This window comes from Lemur catta, chromosome 23, assembly GCF_020740605.2.
Source record: "Lemur catta isolate mLemCat1 chromosome 23, mLemCat1.pri, whole genome shotgun sequence".
NCBI lineage: Eukaryota > Metazoa > Chordata > Mammalia > Primates > Lemuridae > Lemur > Lemur catta.
This window is the reverse complement of record NC_059150.1, coordinates 15,839,071-15,846,816: the sequence shown is the minus strand read 5'-3', so window position 1 is coordinate 15,846,816 and position 7,746 is coordinate 15,839,071.

Here is a 7,746-nt window from a genome sequence, read left to right as displayed (position 1 = left end):
AAAGGCCATTTGCTATGGGTGCCCCCCCACCGCCCAACCAAGTATTCATTCTCTGCTTCCTTTTAGTAATAGGAACCAGATTTTCAATCCTCTGCACACAGTTCCTGTGCTTTAGAGGAAGGAGGTCCACCCTCAGATCCCATCTTGTCTGCCCAGTGCTTAGATGAGGACTGAGCACGTGCCCCAATGAGGCCCAGGAGACAGGAAACAGAGAACTTTGCCTGAGGACATCTGGGGAAGAAGTTTCCTCTCTCTTCTATGGGAGCCACCTGGAGAAAGCTGTCTTAAGGCTGGATATGAACAGGGACACATACAGTCCCAGAAGCTGCTGACAGCCACGCTGTGACTATAAGGCTTTAAAATGAAGGTGACACTGCAGGAATCAGGGAGGAGAGATGGGAAAAAATGTTTTTATGAAGTCTCTGAAAAGTCACCGTTTAAAGCCTCACCTAAGGCAGACCCTACCACCGGAATATTTAAGTTACTTGGGCCATTAAATTTTATTTTATTTATTTATTTTTTCATCTTATTTTTAAAGCCAACTCAAGTCAGGTTTTTTGTTACTAACAACCAAAAGATTTCTAAAATACAAAAGAAAAAAAAAAGGAAAGAAAGACTTTGAGAACATTTATGAAACAAATTATGTACAGTATTTTATAAAATTTTATAGGTTATAAAACACCTTCACAGATTTCCTTTTAATCTTCACAGCATTCTTAAGAGGTAGGAATTGTTATCCACGTGTCATGAATGAGAAAACTGAACAGAATGGTCAGGTGACCTACGCAAGGTCCCTTGGTTATGAGTGACTAGTTCTTTTGACTCTTACCAAAATACCACACGGCAGGTGTAGACAAATGAACCAATGGAATAGGATAGACAGCCCAGAAATAGATCCATGCATATGTGGAACTTTAATGAGGGCAGAGGTGGCCTGGCATTTCAGTGGAGAAAAGAGGGATTATTCAATAAAAGGAGCTGGAAAAATTGGTTGTCCATTTGGAAAAAAAATGAATTTGGTTCCCACCCTTACACCATACCCAAAAATCAACTCCAGATGGATTAGGGACTTAAATGTCAAAAGCAAACTTTAAAACACTTAGTAGAAAAATATAGGTGGATATCTTTCCGATCTTGGGGTGAGGAAGGATTTCTTAAACAGGCACAAAAGTACTATCCATAAAAGACAAGATTTATGATTTTGACTTTATTAACATTAAGAAAGTCTGTTCGTCAGAAGAATTCTTAAAGAAGGTGAAAAAGTAAGCCACAAACTGTCAGTTCATTTGCAACATGTAACCGACAAAAGTTTAGTATCAAGGATATGTAAAGACTCCTATAAAATACTAAGGAATAGTTGAGCAACTCCATAGACAAACAGACAAACAGAATCAAATACAGCAACAGATATTTTACAGAAGGGGAAACATATGCAGCTAAAAACATGAGGAAGGATGTTGAACCTTATTTATCTTATTTATAGCAATATATACTAGCAAATCAAGACATGAAATAGCAAGTCATGACTATAATGGGTATTGCTTTATATTCATTTTATTGACAAGAATTAAGAATTTAAGCTATACAAAAATTGGAAAGTATATGGATCAACTAGATTTCTTATATTTTGCTACCACAAATTGGTTAACCAATTGGAAAGCTACTTGACATTATCTTTTAAAGTTAAAGATTCACATACCTTATGACCCAAGAATTTTCTGGTATATATACCAAAGGAAATTCTCTCCCCCAGAGAAACACATGGAAATGTTCCTAATAGCACTCTTGGTAATAACAAGAGCAGATAGCAAATGCCCATCAATAAGGAAACATATAAGTAAATTACAGTATATCTGGAATATGTCATAGCAATGAAAATAAAGGAACTGCAGTTATATGTGATAATATGATGCTGAGTGACAGCAAGTTCTCAGATGACCACATGATATTCTTTACAATGTTCAAAGATTACTGAAATTAAGCAATAAAATTTTTGATCAAACATATACATGTGCTAAAATTATTTTTAAAAACAAGCAAGGAAATAATATAAACCCCAAATGCAGCATGTCAGGGTGATGCAGCAGGGTAATGGGATGGGGAGAACTATATAGACAGATGCAAGTATTACTGACGTTCTCATTCTTGGGTTGCGTGGTTGGCTTTCATTACTAACAAAGTAATAAGTGAAGGTATACAAATGGGTAAATGAAGAAATAAAATAGAGTCATGCATAGACCAATGATGCCAGGATATCTTAAATCAAGTCTTCTCATAAGACTGTAGAAGGGGATTAATAACAGTACTCACCCCCTACAGATTTTAGGAGAGTTAGAATTCTTAGAACAATACCTGGCACTTTGTAAGTTTTATATTAGTATTTGTGAAAGATAACTAGAGAGAGAGAGAGAGATAAGGAGAAAGGGAGGGAGGGAGAAAGAAGGAAGAAAAGGAAGGAGTAAAGGAAGAAAAGAAGTAAGGAATGAAAGAAAGAATTATGAATAATCCAATTCTGTTGCACTTGAAGTTCATTATTAAAATGTTAGCCCAATGCAAGGAGGTGTCAAAGGGTGTAAATGAGGGTGAATCTAATCAGGGAAAAGTCCCGAGTGGGGTTAAAATTTGAAAGAACTTTTTTAAAAATGTAAAAAAAGTGTTGCTAAAATACAAATACACCAGTGGATTGGTTTACTAGTTAACGGGTTAAGGTGCCAGCTTCTATTTTCAGAGTGGAACTTAGTTGCCACAATAATAGGAGGTGACATTTGTTTGATTTTCCTCCCTCGAGTTGTGGAAGAAACCTATAAACTCCTCTATAAATAACCAAGTAGAGGCCGAAAGGTTTCCTGTAACTTACAGCCTAAAGCCAGTAACCTCTGGTGGCAGTCTGAGTGGTGGCTGAATCAACAGGGTGGCAGCGTTTGCTGGGGGAATTCCGCCTCCTCCAAGGAGGCTGGACTGGGCCTAAGTGTCTTATATTTTGTTTCCTTCAGTCCTCAATAGTAGTACATTAAAAGCCAATAAACATGAAACATTCCACGTGGTACCTCAGCGTCCTTGAGCCAATGAATAAAGCTCAGTGCCTCTGGCCAAGGAAAACAGGGTCCAGTTGTTAAAGGAGAACATACAGAGACCAGACTGTGTTGACAGAGCGACACCATCAAATTCCCAACTGCGATCAGTGGATAAGACCACAGATCCTTCATCTGAGCAAAGTGTAGACTTTAATGAATTCAGATACCTTCGTGAGATGCACAGTAACCCGTCTGTCCTATTCTGTTTAAGGTGGGATGGGGAGGGAGGATACCCCTGTTGCCGCCATGAGTTAAATTGGAATCGGGTTTGATCTAAGTGCAAAAATAGATCACTCAGATCACAAGATAAATAAGCAGATGTTTTCAGCTTTTTTGCTCTATTGACCCCAAAGCTACCAGTTATCTTTCATTCATCTTCCACCTTGGGTTCCTTTCTCCTCATTGTCCAAATGTTTCTTGGCTACTGATAAGGTAGGCACCAAAAGGATTGAGTGTTAGGATGGGTGGGTGTCTCTTTGCCTACCTTTTGGTTAGTTTGTTATTTACATTACACTCCTGTTCAGCAGATTATAAAAGCTGTCTGTTGCTTACAAAAACGAAACAGAACAAAAAATTATCTTAAGCCTTTAACCTACCATAAATGAAGTTCCAAGTAGTAAAAAACACCTAAATAATTTATTTTTACCTTTTTTTCTCCCACAACTATAGTCTACTTATTTTTTTCCATTTGAATAAGTGTACATTAGAAACACCAAGAAAAATACACAGAATAATCTAGTTCCTTTGGCCAAACAATGAGAACTGACAATGCTTGCTTGAGTTTTGAACACTTCCACAAGCACCAGTTCCATTTGATCCAGGACTATTCTTTCCTTTCTTGGTCTTTTCCAGCAACCCAATTTTTTGGAAAGACCAACCAATGGTTACAAATAGAAACTTGGTATTTAAAAAAAAATTCATAGTATAGGGACAGGTTTTCCCAATAATCAAAAATAAAGTAGAACATGAGTCAGGGGTAAAGTCATTTCAAATTCATATACAAAACTTGAAGTCTTTGTTTTACTTTTCATTCATAGGAGTTTTTTTCTTTTTCTTTTTCTTTTTTTTTCAAGATGTGGTCTAAAAAGCATATTGTGATTTGTACAAGAAGCATGTTCCCATCTGGACCTTTAACAAATTCAATTGATTTGTGTTTTATGTAAGTCAATTTTAGTTTGCCCATCATTGAAAACCAGTTGAAAAAAAAAAATCAATGAGAGTGCATCATCCCGACTGAATTTTCTACTGTGTTTGTGATTCCAGTCGTTAGAGAGTGAAGTTCTGGAGAGAAGGCTGGGATATCTCCAGGGGCTCAGTTTAGCATCATCAAAGCCTCCTCTGCTCCCTGCTTGCACATTACAGTATCTGCTTTGCTAATCAGAGGGAAATATATCATGTAGGATTTAGGGGAGATATTTATGGCGTCCGTAAGCACAAGGATTTTGCCTGGTGAGATGTCAGCTATTCTCTTTAGGAGATAAAAGGCTGCAGCTGGTGAGATAATAGATCAGGAACCGTTTTAGAATTCCAAAACAGAAGACCTTGTGGAAGAAGAGGGATTTTAAAGAGCATTTGCTTTTATTTCTGTCCTCCTATGGTGAACAGGTGTGGGCGTCAATTCAAGAAGGCTGCTTAGCTGATTGTGGGACAAAGGAGCAGAGGTAAATATTTCTGATTGTTGGGGACAGATTGAGATTTTCAAACTTCAAACCAGGCATGCGGTGCAAGCCCTTTCTATGTGTGTGTACAAAGGAAACAGGAAACTAGGTCAAGGCAAAACAGGCTGTTGCTGTGTGGATTTTTCATTAAGTTATGACATCCTCCTGGCTACACAAAATAGAAAGCAGCTTTGTGACCCATGTCTGATGTGAACATGCAAACACAGTTTTAAATTCATTGTACCTAATGGTACAAGGTATCTGGAATAGGTATGGGGGTTCTACTCTTTCTTGAGCTTATACAGCACGTCCTTGAACAATGTTTCATTGAACATCGTTTCATTAGAACGTTGATGAGAAAAGAAATGGATTCCTGGTTGAAGTCATTGTCTGTGTGGAGTTTGCACTTTCTACCCATGTTTAGTTTTCTCCCACGTCCCAAAGCTGTGCCCCTCAGGTTCATTGGTGAGTGGGTGTGAGTGTGTGTGTGAGTGCACCCTGTGATCAGATGGCTCCTGCCCAGGGCTGGTTGCCATCTTGGCCTTGAGCTGCTGGGAGAGATTCTGGCCATCTTGAACTTGAACTGGAATAGGGGGTAAATAATTCTCTGACTTGCTTTTATTAATTTTTCTTAAATGTATGTATAGACTACATTTACTTCAACAGTTAATATTAGAAGTGTTAGGGTCTTTATTTAGAAGTTGGGTGATGTTTTTGTGACCAGAAATATGCTCATTATATGTCATTTTGTTTGAAGTCACAGTTTCCAAGAACCTATCGGCAATGTTAAATGAGGACTTCCTGTATTCTGGGCTAAGTATCTTATATTATCTACTGGAAGATAAGATAAAATAAAATAAGGTGGTAAAATAATCTTGAAAAAATTAGAGTCATCATATTGAATTGGAAGAATTATTAAACTGACTTAGAACATGTTAAAGCATTGTAAAAAGTAAGGCTTAATAGATGCATTCGAGAGGTTATTATTAGCATTGTTAACATCATTACTATTAAAATCCTTGAGTGCTGACACCATTTATTTTTACCCTGGTAGCTCTGTATGGTATCTTATGCATAGAAAACCCTCAATAAATATTTGTTAAATTCCTGAATAAAAGGTAGATAGACTTTTTAAAGTGGCTGCAAAATGCCTGATCCACAAGAGAAAAAAAAATATGAGAATAACCCTGCTTCGTGAATAAAGTATCGATCATTTCGGTGTTAAATTTTCCATTTGTTCAGTTTTTCAGCACAAACTCTCGGGGAAATTGCATAGCATTATTTTAAACAACTCTTCTCAGGGGCCCACGAAGCAGGCTTTTCTGCAGACAGGATCGATGTCTTTTACAGCTGGTTGATGTTTAGGCCTCTGAATTCCTGACTGAAGGAAGAAAATGACTAGGATGTAGGATATCTGACCTATAGATTGCTCATTCTCGGCATGAGTCAATGTTTGAAGTCCAAAGATAAAAATCACCATTAATCATAGAACTTTCCTATAGTCAGATATCCCAGGGCTCTTCCAAAATTACCACGCAGACGGGCCACGGGAGAGACGGGCTCAGCTGTGGTTGCCTTTATGACACAGAGCTCCTTCCCTCCGGCTGGTGCTATGGATGCGCAGGAAGGAAGAAAAGTAATAAAAGTCAGCTAACCGTGGTTGAGTCAAGCCAGCCCACAGCATTCAAATATTGAGGGGGCACCTGACTCCGATGAGGCTCCTGGAACTGCAGGGCTGATTTATCCCCTGGTGCATTTTCATTAGGAGAAGTACTGACTTGAAGGAAGCAAAAGAATCTGGACAATGGACACTCTCATCCTACCGACCAAAGGTTGAGGTTCCAGTCCATGTGAGGATGTGTTAATATCTCACCTGTGGCTGAGGCACGTGTGTATTTCCCAGTGCTAATTTCCTCTGCTGCAAAGCCAGGTGTATAAGGAAAACTAAAGGGGGAGGAAGCTTTTTTCCCCCCTATGAAAATATGGATCCAAATCAAATCAATTCAATTCAATTTCAAAAACATTTATTTACTTTGTGTCCCTTAAGTAAATAGAATATTATCCTGAAAAAACAAGAGAGGTAGGAAAGGAAGTAAGACAAGAAGTAAACCAGAAAGGAAGGAAGGAAGGATGGAAGAGGAGAGGGAGGGAGGAAGGAAAGATGGCTGAGCGTCCTTTTGTGCTATTTAATAGACACATTGTTGCTTTCAGACCTCACAGCGGTCTTGGGGGACTCCTGTTGTTTAATCCTTTTGCAGATGGAAACTCAGGGAGGTTGTCACTTGCCCAGTGAGGGAAATACTGTTCATTTAATTTAGCTTTTTCACGTCTGAATTCTTTTCTGCATTTTTGGAACCCCTTTCTTTTTGATTCTTAGCAATAAGGATGGGACAGGTAAACCTCTCACAATTGGAGCAGAAAATGCTGGATGCCACTTACCACATTTTCCCAGCTCCCCTTGAAGCTACAGCAAAGGCTCTGGTAACCACAGACATCTGCCCCAGATTTTTTTCTCAGAAGTTCCTGACAGGGAGGGAGTGGAGAGTTATGATTGTCCTCTCCGGCAGTGGCTCTTGTGTCTCTCTGTCTCTGTCTCTCTCTCCCCCAGTCCCCAATACTGTAAGAACAGAAGAATCTAATAATGCTTAGGATGTTTTTTTCCTAAAGTTTTTCTGACATTTAATTTTAGGTTGTCCCTAGAAGTTGGATCTTATGCTTTGGTTCTCTGGCCCTTCTAATATTTTATTAGCTATTCACTATCTTTTTCAAAAAAGCTCTCTTACAGATGATTTAACACATGCAAAAATATAGAGAATAGTGTCATAAGTCCCCATGTATCAATTACCTTCTTAAACAGCTATCAGCACAAGGACAATCTCCCTTCATGTGCACCTCTATCCATTTCCACTGTCACCTGGATGATCCCAAAGAAATCTCAGACCTCATATTATTTCATCTGTAAAATGTTCAGTCATTAACTCTAAATTATAAGCATTCTTTTACAAATGAGCACA